The sequence below is a fragment of the Vulpes vulpes genome, chromosome 1 (genome assembly GCF_048418805.1).
Source record: "Vulpes vulpes isolate BD-2025 chromosome 1, VulVul3, whole genome shotgun sequence".
NCBI classification, from domain to species: domain Eukaryota; kingdom Metazoa; phylum Chordata; class Mammalia; order Carnivora; family Canidae; genus Vulpes; species Vulpes vulpes.
Genome location: NC_132780.1, coordinates 139,905,592 through 139,928,794, shown reverse-complemented (window position 1 = coordinate 139,928,794; position 23,203 = coordinate 139,905,592). Strand labels below are relative to the sequence as shown.

Here is a 23,203-nt window from a genome sequence, read left to right as displayed (position 1 = left end):
CTTCTCCCTCTATGTCTCTCATGAATAAGTAAATAAAATCTTAAAACACACACACACACACACACACACACACACATCTGACTCGTGCTTTCAGCTCAAGTCATGATCTCGGGGTCTTGAGAGGGAGCCCTGCCTTAGGCTCCATGCTGGGTGTGGAGCCTTTCTGAAATTCTCTCTCTCTCTCTCTCTCTCTCCCTCTACCCCCCTCCCCCTCCCCCCCACCAGTGCTTGCATGCACTCTCTCTCTTTAAAAAAAAAAAAAATTGGGGATCCCTGGGTGGCGCAGCGGTTTAGCGCCCGCCTTTGGCCCAGGGGTCGAGTCCCCACGTCGGGCTCCCGGTGCATGGAGCCTGCTTCTCCCTCTGCCTGTGTCTCTGCCCGCCCCCCTCCTCTCTCTCTCTCTGTGACTATCATAAATAAATAAAAAATTTTTAAAAAAGTTTTTTTTTTTTAAATGAGGAAACCATCTTGTTATAGTTGAGTTCTTTTTTTTTTTTTTATAGTTGAGTTCTTATCCTCAAAGCAAGGTACCTACCATGATAAGAAATAATGACCAATGCCTTTTGTTTGATTGTTTCTAATGCCTTTTTAAAACAGTGCTTCTGGGATGCCTGCCTGGCTCTGTCAGTGGAGCATGTGACTCTTGATCTCAGTGCTGAGTTTGAGCCCCATAGTGGGTGTAGAGATTACTTAAAAATAAAACATTTTTTAAAATAAACAAAATATAGTGCTTCCTAGACAATTATATTACTTTAAGTGGGAGTGAAAATAATTTTAAAATTTAATACTATTTTTCAGTATGGGATAAGTATAAGCTAAGCATTTTATTCACTTAAGTTTAATCCAAAGAATCAGCTCTTCCAGAAAACTTTCCTTGACCCTTACATGTGATTTCAGTGTTCTTCGCCTGTGCTTTGGCAGGTTCCTATGCATATGTCTTTATCACAGTGCCTTCCTTATCTTACAGTATCAATTTGTCTGTCTCTTAATGGTAACTATATATAATGGCACTTTTTGGGATCCCTGGGTGGCGCAGCGGTTTGGCGCCTGCCTTTGGCCCAGGGCGCGATCCTGGAGACCCGGGATCGAATCCCACATCAGGCTCCCGGTGCATGGAGCCTGCTTCTCCCTCCGCCTGTGTCTCTGCCTCTCTCTCTCTCTCTCTGACTATCATAAATAAATAAAAAATTAAAAAAAAATTTTATAATGGCACTTTTTTTCACTTATTCCTAAACCTTAGCATAGTAATGACATATAGTAACCACTCAGTGTGATTGTTGAACAAGAAATGTAAAGAACAGATAAAAATCATTGATAAGGGCAGCCCAGGTGGCTCAGTGGTTTAGCGCCACCTTCAGCCCCCGGCGTGATTCTGGGGAACTGAGATGGAGTCCCACATTGGGCTCCCTGCATGGGGCCTGCTTCTCCCTCTGCCTGTGTCTCTGCCTCTCTCTCTCTCTGTGTCTCTCATGAATAAATTTTAAAAAATTATTGATAAAACAATTAAATGGCAACAAAAACAACAAAAAAACTGAAATACTATGATGTTTTTAGAATGGCACTTGACACATAGTAAATACTCAACAAATGTTAGTTCATTCATTTAATAAATATTAGTTAGATATCTACGATATGTGAAGCATTGTTACGGGTGAAATATCACAAGTTACAAGCATTTTAGGTATAGCTGGTAGAGCATTGAACAGCATAGACCAGAATTCCTGCCCTCACGAACTAACATTCTATTTTATTATTTTTTAAAATTTTTTAAAAGATTTTATTTATTTATTCATGAGAGAGACAGAGGCAGAGACACAGGCAGAGGGAGAAGCAGGCTCCCCTCAGGGAGCCCCATGCGGGACTCAATCCCGGACCCCTGGATCATATTCTGAGCCAAAGGCAGATGCTCAACCACTGAGCCACCCAGGGATCCCCATTTTATTTTACTTTTAAAGTAGGCTCTACTAATGGGCAGCCCGGGTGGCTCAGCGGTTTAGCGCCGCCTTCAGCCGGGGGCCTGATCCTGGAGACCTAGGATTGAGTCCCACGTCCCGCGTCCGGCTCCCTGCATGGAGCCTGCTTCCCCCTCTGCCTGTGTGTCTCTGCCTCTGTGTCTCTCATGAATAAATAAATAAAATTTAAAAAAATAAAATAATAGTAAGCTCTACTACCAGCATTCAGCCTAACGTGGGGCTTGAACTCAGAATCCTGAGATTGATAACTGAGCTTAGATCAAGGGTCAGATGCTTAATGGACTGAGATACCCAGGCATCCATAGCTTACATTTTAATTTACTAGACTGGATTTGTAGGAGGAAACTAAACACATAAAAAGATGGTCAACATCTTTTTGTTGGGGCGCCTGGGTAGCTCAGTTGGTTAAGCATCTGCCTTTGGCTCAGGTTGTGATCCTGGGGTCCCGTGTCTGGCTCCCTGCTCAGTGGGGAGCCTGCTTCTCCCTCACCCTCTGCCTGAGGCTTCCCCTGCTTGTGCTCTCTCTTTCTCTCTGTCAAATTAATAAATAAATAAAATATATTTTTTAAGAAAAGATGGTCAACATCATTTTTACCATTAAGAAAAAGCTAATTAGGTGATCCCTGGGTGGCTCAGCCATTTAGTGCCTGACATTGGCTCAGGGCCTGATCCTGGAGACCCGGGATCAAGTCCCACATCAGGCTCCCTGCATGGAGCCTGTTTCTCCCTCTGCCTGTGTCTCTGCCTCTCTGTGTGTGTGTGTGTCTCTCATGAATAAATAAATAAAGTCGTTAAAAAAAAAAAAGAAAAAGCTAATTAAAGCCAATGATGAGATATTATTACACACCTACTAAAAATGGGGGGAAAAACCAATAACAACAAAACCCCAACTCTCAATCATTGCTGTTGGAAGTATAAATGGTACTCAGGAAAACAATTTATCTCTTTCTCATAAAGTTAAACACATACTTACCATTTGACCCAGTTATCCCCCTCCTCAATATTTACCTTAGAGAAGTGAATTTTATGTTTACCCAAAAACCTGTACAGGAATGTTTATATCAGCTTTATTCGTACTCATTGCTACGCAGTGAAGACAATTCAAAAGTCCTTCAATGGGTATATAAACTGTGTACCTTCATACTATTTAGCATTAAAGTACTATTTAGCAATATATACTATTGCTAGTCTACTATAAATACTATTTAGCAATAAAAAGGAACTATTATTATAATTAGCAACATGAATGAATCTCAAGGACATTATATGAAGTTAAAGAAGTTAGTCTCAAAAGATTATACAGTGTGTGATTCCATTTATATGACATTTGGGAAAAAGGCTAAGTAAGGAGTGATGGAGAACAGGTCAGTGGTTGCCAGGCATTAGGGATGGAGGGGGCAGGGGGGAGTGTGACTCGCAAGGGATAGCATGGGAGATTGTGGGGCAGATGATAGAACTATCTGTATCCTGACTGTCATAATGTTTATACACAGAACTATACACACACAAGAAGTCAATTTTACTATATGTTAACTTAAGAAAAGAAAGCCTACGCCTAGTTAGGATCCTCATAGTGTTTGTTTGCTTGTTTATTTACTTATTTATTTTAAATAGGCTTCTTGCCCAGTGTGGAGCTCAATGTGAGGACTCAATCTTCCCAACCTTGAGATCAAGACCTGAGCTGAAATCTAGAGTCAGACACTTTACCCAACTGAGCCACCCAGACACCCTTTAGTCTTTTAAAAAAGATTTCTAATGAGTATATGTTACTTTTATAAACTAATAACTTAAATAAATTTTAAGAACTCAAGTCAAGGGGCAGTCCCGGTGGCTCAAAGGTAGAGCACCGCCTTCAGCCCAGGGCGTGATCCTGGAGACACAGGATGGAGTCCCGTGTCGGGCTCCCTGCATGGACCCTGCTCCTCCCTCTGCCTATGTCTCTGCCTCTCTCTCTCTGTGTGTCTTTCAGGAATAAATAAATAAAATCTTAAAAAAAAAAAACAAACTCAAGTCAATTGCTAACTACAATATCTTCCACACAGAAAATTTTTTTGGACTGTGCTTTATTTGTAGACAAGAATGGGCTTAGTTACTCTAGGTATGATCCCACGTGATTGTAATTGAGTGCTTTATTTATTTATGATAGTCACACAGGGAGAGAGAGAGAGGCAGAGACACAGGCAGAGGGAGAAGCAGGCTCCAAGCACCGGGAGCCCGACGTGGGATTCGATTCCGGGTCTCCAGGATCGCGCCCTGGGCCAAAGGCAGGCGCCAAACCACTGCGCCACCCAGGCATCCCCTAATTGAGTGCTTCTAAAGGGATTTCAAATAGTGAGTTCCCTGAAAAAAATTTAGTGTAAACAATTTGGCAGTTCCTCAAAAAGTTAAACATAGAATTACCATGTGACCCAGCAACCCTACTTCTACATATATACCCAAAAGATTTGAAAACAGGTATTCAAATGCATACATGCACACTCATGCTTATAACAGTACTCTTCCCAATTCCCAAAGGGTAAACCCCCCCCAAATGTCCATCAACTGATGAACGGATAAACAAAATGTTATAAATCCATACAACGGAATTTTATCCAGCTATAAAAAGGAACGTAGTACTGACATGTGTTATAACACAGATGAGCCTCAAAAACATTATGCTAAGTGAAAGAACCAGGCAGAAAAGGTCACATATTGTATGATTCCATTTATGTGAAATAGCCACAATAGATAAATCTAGAGACAGAAGGCAGATTAGTGGTTGCCAGGGGCTAGGGGGAGGAGAGAATAGGGACTTGCTACATAATGGGTAGGGGGTTTCCCCTTGGGGTGATAAGAATGTTTTGCAACTGTATAGAGGTGATGGTTATACAACATTGTGAATGTATTAAACATCACTGCTTTGTACACTTTAAATTATTAATTTTATCTATGACTTTCGTCTCAATTTTGAAAAAAGATAAGGAGTGTCCCTATAATCTCATTTGTGTTTGTAGCAAAATTTTTGTTTTTCATGGAAATTGTAATGGCTAAATTAAATTTAGCCCATTTCTGGATAGTTAGGAACTCAGTGGAATCCAACTCAATCAGTGATATGTACTTTTTTGAACGTGATCTGTATAGTAGAAAACGTTCAGAGGAATTGAATAGTTGTAAGTGATACAAATCGGCATAATGAACTCCCTTTGTATGAGCTTTCCAATGCTCATATGTAAAAGGTATCTACAAAATTTAATTATACCAAAATTTTCCTTGGGACTAGATTTTATTCAGCTGCTTTTTCCCTAGTGGCCCTTGCAACTCGTGTGATGCTGTGTCTGTCAAAGGTCCTTTCTGTTGTGATGTTGGCCTAAGGATGGGAAGAAAGGAAAGAGTAAAGGGGAGTGTGTGTGTGTGTGTGGGGGGGGGGGGGTCTGTAAAATTTGACTTTGGGGCCTGGAACGTTCCTCAAAGTTTTGAAATCTCAGATTTGTCTTTTCATTGATAATGGTTCCTGCAACCACTCAAGCCTCTTTTCTTTTCTTTTCTTTTCTTTTCTTTTCTTTTCTTTTCTTTTCTTTTCTTCTTTTTTCTTTTCTTTTCTTTCTTTTCTTTCTTCTTTTCTTTTCTTTTTTTCTTCTTTTCTTTTCTTTTTTAAGATTTTATTTATTTTTTCATGAGAGACACAGAAAGAAGCAGAGACATAGGCAGAGGAAGAACCGGGCTCCCCACAGGGAGTCCAGTGCAGGACTTGATCCCAGGACCAGGATCGTGCCCTGAGGTAAAGGCAGAGGCTCAACCACTGAGCCACCAGGCATCCCTCAAGCCTCTTTTCTTTTCTTTCTTTCTTTCTTTCTTTCTTTCTTTCTTTCTTTCTTTCTTTCTTTTTCTTTCTTTCTTTCTTTTTCTTTCTTTCTTTTTAAAATGTGTTTATTCATGAGAGACACAGAGAGAGAGGCAGAGACAAAGGTAGAGAGAGAAGCAGGCTTCAAGCAGAGAGCCGGTCGTGGGACTCAATCCCAGGTCTCTAGGATCACGCCCTGGACCAAAGCCAGGCACCAAACCGCTGAGCTACCCAGGAGTCCCTCAAGCCTTTTTTCTTAAAAATTCTTAAATCATCTTGTTTTACTTTTTTAAGTGTGTAAAAACCTGTGCATAATGCATACCAAATGACTATCCTTTAAAAAGCATCACAATTTGGGGCTCAGTAGGTTAAGCACCCAACTCTAGATTTTGGCTCGGGTCATGATCTCAGGTCATGGGATCGAGCTCTGTGTGGAACCCCTCATCCTTTCGGGCTTTGCACTCAGGTCAGTGAGGAATCTTTTTGGGATTCTCTCCCTCTCTTTCTCCCCTCTCCCACTTGTGCTGTGCCTTCTCTGTTTCTCTCTCTCATAAATAAATAAATCTTTTTTATTAAAGATTGTATTTATTTATTCATGGAAGACACAGAGAGAGAGAGGCAGAGATATAGGCAGAGGGAGAAGCAGGCTCCATGCAGGGAACCCCATGGGGGACTCCGTCCTGGGCTCCAGGATCACACCCCGGGCAGAAGGCAGGTATTCAACCGCTGAGCCACCCAGGTGTCCTTTGTAAATAAATAAATCTTAAAGAAAATCATCACAGTTTAAAGTCCTTTACTGAAATTCATTGTTTGTGATATTTCCATTTTGTTTATTCTTAACCCTGATCCTGAAGATTTCAGGAAAAGTCCTGAGCTGGATATTCTCTGCCTTTTCCAGACTTACTCTTAGCTTTTTCTATGGTACCCCATGCCCTGGCAGGCTAACATCCACTCATTTCATCAGCGGCCTCCCAGATCTTCTGGTTTCCTGTAGGGTTCAACCAATGGAAGGCACTTGCAAGAGACCAGAGGGGGAGGAACAGATAGAAATTGGGTATCCAAAAAAAACAAAAACAAAAACAAAACAAAAGAAATTGGGTATCCATTCACCTGCCTCCCTGTCTATAGGTTATGGGTTGACTAAGACTGCTCTACTAAAGGCCACTGCTTCTATTGTATGACCTTCCCATAGAGCTACAGCCACAGCCCAAACTTCAGTAACAACACTTTCTCCATGCCAGATATTTCTTTTTTGTTTTTTCTGTCTTAGTGATGGTTAAAGGGTCTATATTGCTTTAATCCTCTGGTACCATCTCTTGCTATTTTCCCTTAACCCTGCACACAGGACTGGCTACATGATTTGTAAGGTCCAGTGCAAAATGAAAATGTAGTACACTTCGTTAAAAAATTACTAAGAATTTCTAGATGGTAACCATAACGCATTAACTAAGTGCAGGACCCTTTTAGTGCAGGGTCTTGTGTGATCACACAGGTCACACATCTACGAAGTCTGCCCTGGCTGCATATGATTACAGATAGTACTTACCTTAAATGCTCTTCAGTTACTTGTTAAAGTGTGCTACCTGTTCTGGGCCAGGATCCTTTCTAACTCAAGGTCTCAGGGGTCCTTTCCCCCACTTAAAAAAATTGTGGTTCCATTAGGAGTTCTGGGAAAGTAGCCTTTATCTACACTTAACATTTAAATTGCACAGTGGTGCAATTGAAAACTTTTTAATAGATTTGCATCTTCACTAGGAAATTAAGTTAATCTCTCCCTCGCCCTCATAGTTAACATAAGTCACTCATTCGGGAGCCATGGTGAGCCACCACAGCTCTTGAGCACCACCCACCATATGCTAATACAATAGCTGAAATGTGTGATTCCCAAACATGCCTTCTCGACAGGGGCAGGAATTTTTAGCAGTGATTTCAACCAGTTAGTTCCTTTTTTTTTTTTTAATTGGACACCAAATCTACTAAATATCCTAGCTTCTCCCCCCCCCCCCTTTGAAAATATGACTTAAACTGAGGACCTTCTCATAGCCTGGAACGTATTTTCTCTCTCTGGCTAGAAACTTGCCTGAGATAGCAATCTCTTTGTATTACTACACAAATACCAGTTAACCCTCCTGTCTTGAGTAAGGTCTGCTCTGTCAACACCATCCTTAACAGACTTGGCAGTTGAGGTGGTTTATGCTATCCTACTGGTTTTAAAGTGGGAGCCCCATAAGCCATTCTGTGCCATGATTTTTTGCTTTCATTGCTTTGGTTGTTACAGATTTAAGAAGGAGAAAGAAACAAGAGCCACCACCATATTGTTTCATTGCTTTAACTTGCCTTCATCACTGAGCCTCCTTCAACAACTGCATTAGTTACATCCTTACATCCCTAAAGTTACCATCCATCCCTAAAGCACATGCTCCGCTTGTTCCATGGTCGCTTGACTTGATCCTGTTGTCTGTCAGAGCCTTCACTCTGCAGCCTCAGATAGAACAAGAAGCAAGGTGGTAAGTGATTTCCTCTATTTCTCCATTCTTCTAATTTTTCCAGCTTTTAGGGAGTTGTGAAGAGCTACCTTTGATATAAAAGAATGTATTATACAGAAGGGGTTCCATTCTTTAAAGAATTACCAAATGTATTGTTTTATCTTTTCTCTGAAATGCAAATCTTCTCTCAAAGAAGACAAACTTTTATTTCAAAACGGGGTCATTTGTAAAAATAATTCCAGCTGTTTGAACCCAGAGCACACAGACACAAATGACTTCTAGAACAATAAACAAACTCATTGGGCCTAAGACATTTTATTTGGTTATGAGCTGGATACATTTCCAATTCTATTCAGCTCTGATCTGTTCTTGAGATAGGCAAATAACCAGAGTGGCCTCAGAAATGATCCTTTTCTTGCGGAAGGCCAACAGCATTCCTTAGACTCCCGCCTGGACAGTGGCAGAGGTGGGAGAGGTCTTGCATCCAAACTCCAAATGAGGGAACACAGAGCCCTCTGCACTGGGTAACAGCCCTGCTAAGCACAGAGTTGAGAATTTTGCCTGGTGCATCTGACTGATTCCTCCATTCGATTTTGAAGTGGCTCTGTGCAGCTGTACATTTTAGAAGAAAATCTACCAATTTAAACTTGCCTGTGCCTCTGTTACCCATTCTTCCTGCCATTTACCTACCTGTGCATTGTCCTCTGTATGGTTGAATGGGTCCTTAACAACTACCTTTTTTACCTTTACCTTGCTTTCTGCGGTATTCATTCTTTCCCATCTTCCTACCCCATCATCGGGTTACCTGCCAAAGGCAGGTAAGACGTGTCCTGAATGTCTCTCAATAACAATACTGCCATTTTCGCATGTACCATGCTATAAGCTAGTACTGTATTTCAACAATTTAGAAAATTTTATGATTATTAACAATTTATAGTAATTGAATGTCTGATCATTTTAAATTTTAATGTTTTAAAATATAATTATTTTACTTCTAAATTTCTTTCAAATTGATTTGAAATATTTCAAGCATTCAAGAAGTGGGGAAAACAGCGTAAGAGTTTCGACAATTATCCACATTTTGCTAATCTTGTTTTATTTATCTCCTGTTTTGGAGAGAAGGGAACTGGAGTGTTTGAAAATAAGTCCTAGACAGACTTTCACCCCAAATCCTTCATTACATATCTCTAATAGATAAAAACTGAAGAAAAAATATAACCACAATGCCATTATCACATCTATAATATCTATACCTCTCACATATCTATAATATCTCTCTATATATCACATCTATATCACCTTAATAATCTCTTAACATTTACATCAAGTCCACACTTTATTTCCCTGTCTCAACAATGTCTTTTTAACAATTGGTTTATTCAAATTAGAACTACACAAGATCTAAACACTGCATTTGGTTTGCTAGGCATTTTAAAAGCCATTATTTATGTGCATCTGATCTTCATACTAACCCAAAATGTATATTCCTGGTTCATAGGCAGGCGAATGGGGGTTCAGAGAGCTTAAGAAACCTCCTTGGGCAGCCCCTGTGGCTCAGCGATTTAGCGCCGCCTTCAGCCCAGGGCGTGATTCTGGGGTCCCAGGAGTGAGTCCCATGTCGGGCTCCCTGCATGGAGCCTGCTTCTCCCTCTGCCTGTGTCTCTGCCTCTCTCTGTCTCTGTGTCTCTCATGAATAAATAAATAAAAATCTTAAAAAAAAAAAAAAAAACCTCCTCAAGGTCTCATTGCTGGCAGAGCCAGAGGCAAAATTTGAATTGAGATCAGACAAAGTCCAAAGACTCCATTCTACTCCTTCCCTTTCAGGCTATCAGATTTTTTCCTGTGTTGCAGAGAGGCAAGAGGACTACCGGTTAGGAGAGAGGGTTTGGGCTAAGGTTGGCTTGCAAATTGGTGTAAGCGATGTAAGATGATCCTCCACTTCTGTCTGCATCTGTAAAGTGGTTTGGGGCCGATTAAATAGGATTATGCAGGTCTAGTACTTAGCACAGTACTTGGCACATAGAAAGCACTCAATAAACCTTAGTGATTATTATTAGTGTGGAGGAGGAGAAAGAAACACAAAGTGTTTGCTTCTGTTGGTAGCTCAGGAAACAGTGGTTCATCCCTAGTAATACAACCTGAAGGGGGTGGGTAGGGTAGGAGTGGGGTAGTGATTCTGCCTGCATTGGAGAAGGGAGCCTGGACATAAAGATTTAAATAGGCATCCAAGTACTCTGAAGGCCTCAGCTGAAAACAGATAAACATGCCTTCTGAAGGTTAACCTTGGTTGCCTCCATAGAAGGAAAATCAGTGGGTGTCAGACAGGGTGGGAGGGAGACTTCTCAATATTTATTTGAATCCAGAACCATGTGAATGCATTTTTTAAAAAACCTCTTATCATGGGGGCAAGCACTGAGAATGGGACTACCAGGATCTGATGATGGTAAAAATAATCCCCTTATATTTTTTGCAGCCCTAGGAAGGCTTAGGTCATACAAGGTAGGTTTTGCACCAGGATTAGGAGTATTTCAATTACTCCTGACTCTTTTATTTATTTTTTGGTAAACAATTAATTAATTAATTAATTAGAAAGGGAGTGCTTGAGAAACAGAGGGAGAGCAAGCTTTTGAGAGAGGACATGAATGGGAGGAAAAGCAGAGAGAGAAACAGACTCCCTACTGAGCAGGGAGCTGGACCTGGGGCTCCATGACAGGACCCAGGGATTACAACCTGAGCCAAAGGCAGATGCTCAACCAAATGAGCCACCCAGGAGCCCTGAGCCTGACACTAATTTCAAAGATCCAATTTCAATGTCAGGTGTCCTCCCTCTGACACTCATTCTGAGTCTCCAGAACCACAGCTCACGGATTTGGGATTATCCACTCCATGGACAGTCTTCAAACACATGCACTATTGAGGATTGAATCTATTGGCTAAATAATGTCTTCGTGTATTATCTGTGCATTTATCAGTGCTTTCAAGTTCTTTGGGCCACAGATCACTTTGATGGTTAAATCAGCATAGACTCTGGGGACATGATTTTTGAGGGTCCTTGGGAAGGGAGGGGGCACCTAACCCCACTCACAAGTAATCCAGAATTTGTGTAGACACTGTTCTAAGGCCCTGATATATATGAACCCATTTAAACCTCACAACTCAACACTCTAGATACCATTATTTCAATTTTACAGGCAAGAAACTGAACCAAGTTAAGTCAAGTAAGTCATTCGAGGTCAGAGCCTGATGGACTAACCAGTAGGAAATATTACCTCTCTGTTGGTAGTGGCCCAAAGCATGCAGGGGTTCTTTGAAGGTGACTCAAGCATGGTTGGTTGTGTAGGAGCACTACCACAGTCTGAATCCCAAACCTTCCCTTTTCTGGTTTAGGAGCAGGAAAGAGAGTGTGAATTTTTGCATTGACCCTGAGCAATTTACTTTCTCTTCCCTTCAGGCTCCTTATCTATCTGCTCCGGGAAGGAGTTTCAGATAGAAAGACCTCTCCTTGCCTTCCATGTGTGGGTGTGTGCTGGGTGTGAGAGGTGGAGGTGCCCTGCTTCTTCCAGGTCTCCCGGGCGTAACTGAGTGTTTGGAGGTTCTTTCCTCACCAACTCCCTCCCAGGAGGTCAGGCCCCAGGCAGTGACAGTGCTAGAGCTCAGCTATTCTTCCCCGCCTAGGAAAAGGGCGGTCAGTGGGGTCAGCTCTGGCTGCAGCTGGGCTGGAGGGAGAGGGAGGGTCTTTCTTCCCCGAGGGTGTTAGAGATGAGACTAACACGCAGGAAGGCTTCTTGGAGGTAGCAGACAGTGGAGTCGAATCCTAAAGGTCTAGCAGGAGTCGGTAATAAGAGGTGTAGGGGTAAGGGGTAGAGCTCCCCTCTCCGCCCCCCGCCCCAAGCCGAACAAAGAGGCACCACCCGGCTTACAGTACAGGAGGGGAGGAGCTGGGAGAGTGGGGAGGTCCGTAGAGGCGAAATCACGCAAGGGCTTCAGAGCCTGCCTTTATTCTAAGAGCAACTGGGAGGGTTTGGAAGGAGTGCACATGAAGAGTTTGAGAGACTCCTCTGGCCTCTGGGGAAGAATGGGTGGGAGGGGGCAGGAGGCTTAACACACACAGCGGTCCGGTAGAAGGAGACCGAGGGCCGAAGAAAGCGGGGGGCGGGGGGAGGGGCGGCCGAGCATCTGAAGCCTTTCTCGGTCCCCGCGGCACTGTGCGCTGTCCCTCAGCTTTCTTTGCTTTTATGGAAGGACCTCAAAAAGGGCTGGGCATCGGCCAAACGCTCACTGAGCGAAACGGCCCAGAGCCCCCTCTTGTTTCGGGGGCCCCCTGGCTCAGGCGCCCCGGGATCGGTAGGGTGAGGCGGGAGAACTTAACACTGCCTAAACCGTTACCCCTCAAAATACACACCAACCTCGGCCGCTTCTGGCAGCAGCCTCCTCCGCCCATGACCTCATGCTTTAAGCTCCCATATAGCCTTCCCCCGCCCTGTCCCCACCCAGCGCCCGAGTGGGGGTGGGGGTGGGGGTGGGGGACAGCGGTGAAGGTGTGGGGAGGGGAGCACCTCGTTGGTCTTGCGCCAGAGCTGGGGGAAGGGACGAAACGACCTCCCCCACGCTGGGGAAAAGGAAAAAAAAAAAAAAAGCATGGTTTAACTTTCCCTTGAGCTACAACTCGCTGTCCGGTGGGCCCCTCGAGAGCGAGATGCCCCGGGCCGGCTCGAGGTGGTCGGTGCGGCCGGGCCACTTTGGCTCCCATTCCCCGCGGCCGGGAGAGACGCCTGCGAAGGCCGCGGCCCCGCGCTGCACCGACCGGCGGCCGCGCCTCCGCGGGGCCCCGGGGCCCGTCCGGCCCTCGCCCCCCCTGGCGCCGCCGAGGCTTGAACCCTCGGCTCGCCTTTCAGCCCGCGCCCTGCCCCCTGCTCGCAGCTGCTCTCGGTTTGGGTGCAGCGGTTTCCCCCGCAGAGGAGGAGGAGGAGACAGCGCGAGGAGCGACTCCGGGCTCGGGTTTCCGCACCAATGCCGAGCAGCCCCGGGCGGCCCCCGGCGGCCGTCCCTCCTCCCCGGCACCACGTTCCACAGTCATGGCGCGTGAGGAGGGGCGAGCGCGCGCCGCCGCGGCACCCGCGCCCCCTCCCCGCCCTCCCCTCTCGGCCCGGCTCCTCTCCTAGGCAACCTCCCTCCCCGGCCTGCAGCGCCGCGGAGATGGAGCCCCCTCCCCAGAGAGCTGCGTTCGCAGCGCCGTCTGCAGCGCCCCCTCCCCGCCCCCATCGGGGCGGAGGGATGGAGCCGCGCGCTTCGCGAGCCTCCAGCCCCTTCCCGGGAGCCCCAGCCCCTCTCCCAGCCCCGCCGAGCCCGGGTGCGGAGGGGGGAGGCACAGGCCGCCTCTCCGCACTCCACCGAGACCTTGGCGTCTTTGCAGCCCCTTAGCAAAATAAATAAAGCCCCCAACCCCAGTCGTTAAATTGCAAAGCTCGTTACAATAACCGGGACGGCTACGCAGGAAGCAATCCTGCACTGGTCCGGGTCTAAGGCGGCAGCTTCCCGGCCACGCCGCCTTCTCCCGGGCCTCGATTTTCCGGTCACGCCGGAGAGTCCGCCACACCCCGGGGGCTGACAGGTCCCGCGCGGGGCCGCCACTCGGTCCGCGTCCCCCGCCCCATCCTCGTCCAGAGTCTCGCCAAGCCTACAAAAGGTGCGACCTCACGCACCAGCAGAGCACACAAATAAGGTCGGCAGCGCATCGCCGGGGAGGCGGCGAACAATGCGCCAGGCTGCCCGCGCCCGCCTGAGCGCGGCGCCCGGGGGGACAGGGGGCGCGGGTGGGGGCCGGGGCGGAGGACCCGGCGGCCGCGGCGCTGGACACCTTACTTCCTGCTTCCCCGCCCGCGGCCAGACCCAGCTCTGCGGAGGGATATCTCTCCCCTCCTCTGTCCCTCTCTCCCTTCCCCCGCCCTCCCCCCCCCTTTTTGCTTCTGCTCCCCCCCCCACCCCGCCTTTCTCCTTTTGCAAGAAAATAATTTGACAGTCGATTTGCTGACAGGGGAGGAATTTGCATCCTGGATTTAAAAAAAAAAGGCCGAGAGGAGCTTGGGAACGGTTGCTAGGGGTGGGTAATGGGTGAAAAAAGGGGGGCGCCGGGGAGCGGATAAGGAGGGTTAAGGGAGGGGGCGAGGGTGGGGAGCAATGCAAAAGGTAAGGCCAGGTTACCGCTGCTCGGCCCCGAGTGGGCTGCGGCCGGGGGAGGGGCGAGAGATACATATGTATTTCTGTCTCCCTAGCACACCCCCTTCCCTCTAAGCGATGGCTGAGAGGCGGTGCATGCAGATGGGGAGTAAGTTTCCTGAAGGGGAGGGTGGATGCACGCGCGCGGCCCCGCGCTGCAAATTTCCACCGGGGAGGGAGAGTGGCTGGATGCGGAGAGTTTGGAGTTGCTTGCCGCGGAGGGCAGGAAGGGGAGCAGGGCCGGGAAAGGGGGCTGGCGGGCGCTATAGCTGGGAGTAAGTTTCCAGGATCGGGAGAGCCTGCACGCTTGCACGCTAGTAAGTTTCTGGTTGGGGAGGGCGCGTGGGGAGGAGGAGAGGGAGGGGTGCATGTATATAGAAGGGGGGAGGGGGGAGCAGATTTCCTGCGGGGAGGCTGAATGCATATGGAGAGTAGATTTCCTGAAGGGAGGGTGGAGGCGTAGACGGACCGAGTAAGTTTCTTGCTGGGGTGGTGGCGGAGGTGGTGGGTTGGTGCTTTGGAAACCCGGAGCTTCCTCCCCGGGGTGGGGGAGCATGCTGTTGGGGGTGGGGTGGGGGCGGCGCAGGGCCCTGTTCCCTGCTGGGGAAGGGGCTTGCATCTGGGGAGTATGTTTCCTGGCGGAGCGATATTTGTTTACAGGCTGAGGGCAGTACTGTAAGTGAGTAGCGCTTCGTGAAGGCGGCTCTGACATAAATTAATATTGAAATTACTCCATCAGCTCTGCTCGCCCCCCAGCTCACCCCCCAAGCGGAGTCTGGTCTTGTCGGATTGCCCATGCACTTGTTGCAGAAACAGCCAAGGTAGGCAAGAAGCTTATTAAGTTTCATTAAAAAAAAAAAAAAAATTAGTTGGGGGATGCTCCGTGAGAAGACGGGGGAGGGGAAGGGGAAAGTGCCCCCCCCCCCCACTTCTTTACTTTCAGTCTGTTAGCAGGGCCTTCTTTCTGCTTCCCTTCTTCTCTTGTCTCTCTGCGGGCTGTCCAGCATCCCGGCTAAGGGGGGAGGGCTGAGATGGGCGCTATAATTGGCAGCCCCGGCTTAAACGATGGTGGTGTTGGGGTTTGCAATTGAAGGTTGTGATGTTATAAAGCCTTCATTCTTCCAGCCAAGAAACCGCAGGACCCTAGGGATGTGCCTTTTGGGTTTTTGACATGATGCATATATGTATGTATATGCGCCTGTAGGCTCCTTGGGGGCTGGATACTCCCCCAAGCTACAGTGGCCACCCAGATAAGAGAAATGTATAAGGGGGAGAGCCTGCCCCTTCACTCCCTAACTTCAGTTTGGTAGACTGGGAAGTTGCTGCTGGTGGGCTGAAGAAATAGATATTTAAGAATAACACAAAACCACCCATTCACTGGCGGAGGCCGAAAGCACCTGGCGGGCAGCCTCTGGCCAGCGCTGGGTTGGAGCATGTGCGCCTGCCATCCTTAGGTTAGAGAAAATGACTTCTGGTTCTTCCGTGTGCCTTCGGCTGGTCTGTTAGAGCCAGCTTTGTGGAAACTCTGCCCCAGACTAGACAGGGCTTTGGCAAGTGAAGTGTTGAGCGGGTTGCTAACAGCATGGCCTGGACTGTCTTGTGAACTACATGGAGGTGATGCTTAGGAATGATGAAGCCAGGGGTGTCTGAAGAGTTGTTTTTTTAAAAAAAGCCTCCCGAAGGCCGGCTGGCTTCACTTTTTTAGCAGGCCATGGAGGAGAGCTTTAAGGAATGAGTTTTAAGTTGTCCCAGTTGGTACAACCTTCTGCATCATTTACCCTTTCAGGAAAGCAATCTGGTGATGGAAAATGTGGTTTTGATGCCCACTGTAAGAATAACAAGCAGCCCTCCACACTTAACCAGTTAACCAGCAGTCTTTGCTTCTCCTTGCCTCTCTTTTCCTGCTGGTTTCTGCACATGAGTTGGTAGGTTTTGACTGCCAGGTACCTTGATTATGCTGAGACTTTTAACTTTGCCAGGATAATTTTGGCACCAGGGACCCAAACTCGGACATGTTTAGTAGGGTCAGGGAGTAAATGCTAGGTGTGTGGTTAACTAAAGTTGGTTAAGCTTTGTGCAGTTCTGTAGACAGGCTCAACTCTAGCAGGGGAAAAAGTGGGTTTTAAAAAAAGATCTCCCTACATGTTACTGATGGACAGTGCTTCTCTTCTTTCCTCCCTGTCATCAGATTTCCAGATTGAGAATTTGATTTTTGGCAGCTTGAGAGTTGAGTTAGTTGGGAATTAAATATTACTGCCACTTATCAAATATTCCTAACTAGGCATTAGTTAAACAAATTTGCTATTATTTTTCCCTGCTGAGAATCTTAGTCAGAATGGTGTATATGCTGGGAGGGTAAACAAAATCTTTATGTGTGTTTATCCCAGGGTAGTAGGATTATTTACATGCCTACCCTTGAAGCCAAGAGCAGTCATTCAGTTTTTTTTTTCTTATATTTATGAGATTTATTTTATTGTCTTGCTTTGGCCATTAATCAAGTCACAGTAGCTTTTCTTTTTTTTTTTTTTTTTTTCTCTTTTGCTGAGAATGTTCTTGTGGTAATAAAGGTTTGAAGGCCCATGAATCATAATTCATTCTTTTTAAAATATTGTGGTGATTGTCAGGATTTGATTTATAGGAATTGATACCGGGAGTGACACACCTCTTCGGGCTCCGCCCTTTTAGGCATGTCCATTTTCGCCAAAGGATTGTTTAGAAGCCAGCTTGACATCTCAAAAAAAGAGCATTTCCCTTCTGCTTTATGGGCATTGAGAATATTAATTCTGCAGGTTCCATGGTGAACATGGGTCTTTTCACAGCTTGGTAAGCCGGCTTCCACATAGCAGGCATGTGTTAATATCACACAGCATTTATGCGAGCTTGCTGTGAAAACAGTTATGCTATGAACTGTGCGGAAAGAACTCAGTTTTGCCTCCTTTAACTCTCTTGGGTCTGTGGTTTTTGTTGAGGTAGGACCTTTCATTGTAAAAGATGGGACTGCTGCTTACATAATAAAATGCGTGGTCACAAAAACAAAGCTTATTTATAATTTGCTTTTCCTCCTTTGATAGTAGGTTAGTCATAATAATCAAAAACATTGATTTTTTTCAGTTTTTTTTTTGAAAGTCTAGGGCTTCTCCATCAAGTTGATTAATCAGAAAGTGTTACGTTGGGTAGTTGGCTCAATTTACAGCATTTGTAAAGTGACAAAGAACTTTTAAAGGTGATTTGATTCTCAAAGCAGGGAGAAAATGTTACTGAAAAGAAAAGTTGGGAGGATAGCCATTGCTGGGTTTGGGATTTTTTTTAAATCTTAAAAATGCATATTTGATCTATGAGTTTCTTCCATCTCTGAAATTCTGTGACTTGGGTCTTGTGGAGAGAGGTCTCAAGAGGTCTCGACAGGCTCTTCCTGGGCCAACGGCCAAATTGCTTCATGGACTAGGACGAGTTGATTAACTTCTGTTTTTGTCTTCTCATGGAGAGAGTGGATTTGTACCTTGGCATTCCAAAAAGAACTCTTGAGTAGCTTGGTAATCTTGACTGTCAAATACAAGGAAATACTTAACGAAAGTCCACCACTGTCTTTTGGGGGGAAAAATGGCATGGTTGTTTCCATTTATATGTGCCAGTAGTGTGTGGGGCACATAATCCCAGGAACCCAAAATAATTTCAGTTAATCTTGGAAGTTTCCCCTCCAACCCAGCTGGCTTACCTGTCTAATTATTCGTGGTCAAGTCTAAGGTTAATCAAGCTGGAGCTGCTATTCCCCCCCCCCCCCCCCCAGGAGGTAATCCTGGGAAGGAGTGGGACACCAGAAAGCCGAATATGTTACCTACTTTCTGTGGAGATTCCACTCTACCACATATAGGTAGTTGGGATTTGGTCGTATGTTTGTGAGAGAGCTCATAATAATGATGTCATATTTCTGTCATTCCTGGGATATCCTTTATTTCACCATGGGTGTTTTTTTTGGGGGGAAAGCTCTTGATGTTTGACTTTGAACATTGATATGAAAAGTGAAGGTCCACACAAGTGGCTCAGACCCCAGGCAGTACACATGGATGCTGGTGGTTTTGCTCTAAAAGCAGTTGAATTCAGCTCATTTTATTTATGACTTCATAAAACTGTGATTCAGGGAGAAGGGAGGATTAGAATCAGCTGGGATCTTGTGGATTAATAATATTTCTGAATTTGCATGTTGGAGGAGAACCAAAGAAATAAAGGGTAGAGTAAAACATAGTTGATTTTTTTTTCCTTGTGGGGAGAGGGGGACAGGAGTAGCTGGTGTCTATTTATTGGCATATGCTTGTCCACAAGGGTACTGTGGTATTTTAAGGAATAATAAAGTTCTGGTAACATAAAATTTAATCCCATGGCTCTTCTAATACTTTTTTTTCTGGGTTAAAAAGAATGCAGAGCAAAAAGACCTATGATATTTTCTAAGAATTTTTAAGTACTCACGGTTTCTGCTTGTAAGGTCTTTTTGGTTAATTTGGGTTTTCTGAGCCAGAGGATGGTTTTTGTGTTTTCCTCATTGAATAGGACAACAAGCTGGGGAGTGGGTGGGATATGCTGAGCTATTGGGGTGTTGGTGCAACAACACTAAGTAGTTTTTTTTTATAAAGAAGAAGGGGAAAAGAACCAGTGTGCCTAAATGGCAGTGATAACTCTGGGCTCCTAGAGATGACGATTATTTTCATGCCATAACTGGATCTACTATATTGATTGGTATATTTAGCAGCTACTTACTGAGGACCTATTATTCTAGGCGTTGTCTTAAGGCTCTGGGAATATGATGATAATTCAAACAGACACAGTCTCTGGCTTACGGTCCAGAGGGGTGCCAGACCTGTACAGAAATATATATTGCAAAATGTGATAAATGTTTTGATGAGTCTGCAGGGAACAGTGACCTGGACTTACTTAGCTGAAGTAGCCTAAAAAGGTGCTTTAAGGTTTGGCAGACGGTACCAGGAGGAGGGGACCCTGTATGCAAGGACTTTGACTTTGGGGAGATCTTTGGGGAGATCTAAAAAGAGGAACAGGTGGATAAGGGGGATGAAGAGAGGGCAGTGTGAGGTGACTGTGCAGGACTCTGGAGGACTCTGAAAAGGTTGGGTTTCATTTGAAGTGTAGTGGGAAACCACTGAAAGTTTCCAGTGGGAAGTGACACTCCCAAATCTTGATAATGGGGCTTGCAGTGGTGGAAAGGAGAGGAGCTGGTGAGGAGATGATGGAGTGGAAGGAGCAGGTGGGTGTGAGATGCACTTTGGAGGTAGATGGGGAGGGTCGCTGATGGGTTCGAAGGTGGCTTGGGAGAAAGAATCTAGGAGAGCTCTGAGGGTTGTGGCCTGAGCAGTTGGGGGCCTGGGTGGTGCTGTTTGCCCAGATGGGGAAGATTGAGAGAGGGAGGGGAACAGAATCAAGCCATTTTCCTTTGGGTGCTAAATGCCTGGTAGAGTCAAGGTGGAGGTGATCAGGTAGGCATTCTAACAGTGGTGTCCTGCACCAGAGGGGTAGCCACGCATGAGAGAAAAACGTGGGGCCATCCAGAAGACTGGATGAGATGCCCTAAGGAGCTTATACATAGAGAAAGAAAGGCTCTTTGTGTGTGTGTGTGTGTGTGTGTGTATGTTGATGTGTTGTTGGGGATGGGTTGGTGGCTAAATGTTTCATGAGGTTGATAAGGCCAGAAGAGTCACCACTGGATTATTTGGCAAAATGGAAGCCATTGGGGACTTTCCAAAGAACAGCTTCAGTGGAATGCAATGGATAGGGTGGGGGCAAGATTGGAGGGGTTGGCAGGGGACTAGGAGGTGAGGAACTGGTCATAACTGGTCATAGCATGTATGGACAACTTTTTGGCAAAGTTTGATTGTGAAGGAATGGGGGCAGAGATCTGGAGCAGGAGCTGGGAGCATAATGGTAAGGGTTTTTTGGGTGCTGGTGTTGGCTTTGTGTACTGATGGGAAAGATCCTGGAGAGGGAGTGATTGATGAGAGCAATGGGTGGGGTTGGGTCAGCTGACTCAAGCCCTTCAGAAGGTTTCAGGAAGAATTGGGCTTTGCCTGGGGGTGTAGGGAGGAGGGGTGGGGTGGGGAGGGCCTTCTGTCCTGGCCCAAACCTGAGAAGACAGGTGCAGAGGAGTGGAAGGTGAGGGATCTGTGCTCTGTCAGAGGGTGCTCCAGGCTGAGGCTGCACCCTCCTTGAGAAGGGATTTGGGCTCAAGACTTGGCACCAGCCAGAGACTTTCAAGGGTTAAGACTGCATCAGAAAATTGTACTGCATTTTTCTCAACATTTGCCTGCATTACTGAGCAGCACAGAGGCAAGAGCAGATTCTTTTGCTTGAGGAAGAGTCTTCAGTTAAAGTAATTTAGACCTCCCGTTAGATTTATTTGAAAACTATCATCGGAAAAAAACAGCTGTGATTTTCAGCCCCGTTCAAAAGTTGGTGGGCAGTGTCATGTTTTGAGCAAGAGGCTCCAAAAGAAAAAAAAAACCAACAAAACCCAGAGGCCTCTCCTTCAGGCTACCTTTCAGGAAAATGTGCCACGGACTGCCAGCCTGGGTGGCCCTCACCCGTGGGGTCTGCATGAGAGGTGGGTGGCGGAGGAGGGAGTCTGAGGATCCGGGTTGGGGTCCAGTGCCCTGGGCGGCTGGCTCTGGACAAGGCGGCCTCCGCATCTGTAAAAAGAGGGTGATACCATCTGCCGCCTCTCCTCGTCGAGTTGTGAGGATGCCATCAGATAATGTACGGAAAGTGCTATGTAAACTGTAAGAGGCATCGTGCGCCGACAGCAGCGAGGTGAATTGATCTGCAGCCAGATCTCCTTTGCAGATAGAAAACCTGACAGCCGCCGGGACTCTTCCTGAATTTCCCAAAGCCTCTCCTCAAACCTCGGGCAGCAGCGAGCCCTCTCCCTCCTGCTCCCGCCTGGTAGCCACTTTCTCTTCAGGGAGGGGGCGGGTTTCAGGCTCTCTGTGCTCCTGTCAGCGAAAGTGCTCCTCCCGTCGGAAGGCTGGCCTGGCATCAGCACTGCTGGCAGTGACGTGCCCGGCACCGTGGGTTCAGACTCTCCATCCCGTACTCAGACTTGAGACCTGCCCACCCACAGCCACAGGCGAACTTGGCTTCTGAGCTGGGTGCCGGGGAACCTTGAGCCTTGAGCCTTGGCTGGAAACCGGACTGAGGTCTGAGGGTCCTAGGAGGGCTTCATTTGCATTCAGCTTTTGTTTTGCAAACGGAGACTGTTCCAGAAAGCGGAGTCTACCTAAAAACAGCCCTCGGCCCATTGGGGTACTGTGTGTGTATGCTGAAAGTCATTTTCAGTTTTCAACAAAAATACCTTGTGCTTTTCACTAATCAGACCTCTCGCTTCTGAGCCAGAGGGTAAGCCTTCATTTATTTATTTTTTTAATTTTTGAACGAATTTTTATGATGGGAAAACTTTGAATGTAACAAAAGCAGACTAGTGTAATGAACTCCCTTGTCCCCGGTCACCTAGATTCTGCTGGTACCGAGATTTTGCTCACCTGTGGATAATAGGGCTTCTTGTGTTTGTATAATAAATACAAGTTGTCAGTTTTGAGAGATCAGTGGAACTGATACCAGTTTGGTTTCATAAAGGAGAAAATAATCAACGAAAAATCAGAGAGAGAGGAAATGGATGCCATTGAAATAACCAGTGTTTACCTAGCTTTTTATTGGTCCAGAGCCTCTTTGGCACGTCTTATTTTATCTGACAACAGAAGCAACAACCATAGGAGGTTGATATTCTCATTTTACAGCCGAAGAAAGTGAGGCTCAAGATGTAGAATTGAAAAAAAAAAAAGTGATTAACCCAGAGTCACATGTCCAGCCAGCATCCAGAGCCCTGGTTTAATGCCAAAATTTGAATGGTCTCCAAACGTTGTATACCCTCAAATAGATAATGCTATGCAGTATTCAGTAAGAACATGGCACAGAATATATGCAGAGGATCATGGAAACCAAGAAGATACTCTGGGGACTTTGGGCTACTAACTCCCAGTGACCTTAGTTGGAAATACTCAGATGATTTAAGAATGTTTTGGGCATCCCAATTTTTAAAAACTTGCATTGTCTGGCTCATTCTGGAGCCCACAGCTTTAAGGCTGCCTCGTAATTAAAGCCAAAACTTGACTTTAACAAATTGCATGGCTGTTCTCCATCAGCCTCCTACCCTTGGCCCTGTCCTTTTAGTGGGGCTCCTAAAGTGGAGGAACTGGGACAATCCATGGTGGTTTCTAGACAGCTTTGCCTTTGGTTTCCAGGCTTTGCCTTTGGACGTGCTGGGCCTTGAGCAGTTTCCTGCCTCTGAAAGCTTCCTGCGGGCCCCTGGGGGTCTTTGTCATAACAGGGATTGCTCTGAGGGCCTCTCTCCTCCTCTTGGGAAACCACCTCCAACCTACCTCCTTTGAAAGATGTTTTAAAAAGGAAAAGAAAAAAAAAAAACATTGAAGTTGATGCACAGGAGTTTTAATAGGGGTGTCATTTGAGTGCCCTCTGATGTCATCACAATGGGAGATACCAGACTCCCTTAAAATTCAACTCAAGGATACCAGTAATGAGGCTGATTCTCGAGTACTGGGGCTTGTTCACTTTTCTTTCTTAATTGGGTGAACACATGTGAGCTGAGGGGGTTTTCTGGGGAGCCACAGTAGGTGAGGACATTTAGAGGCCTC

At 46.2% G+C, this 23,203-nt stretch overlaps 1 protein-coding gene across 50 annotated transcripts in view; it reads left to right on the top strand.

Moving 5' to 3' along the window:
* The first annotated feature begins 13,618 nt into the window (after window positions 1-13,618).
* The window catches only part of TRERF1 (transcriptional regulating factor 1), a 210,138-nt gene continuing 200,553 nt past the window's right edge, over window positions 13,619-23,203 (top strand). For 15 of the 50 annotated variants that reach the window (XM_025990913.2, XM_072732093.1, XM_072732088.1 and 12 more), the window contains exons 1-2: window positions 14,388-14,812; window positions 15,235-15,316. The gene's annotated coding sequence lies outside the window, so the exon portion shown is untranslated. The other 35 variants (XM_072732089.1, XM_072732077.1, XM_072732065.1 and 32 more) reach the window with 19 other exon arrangements.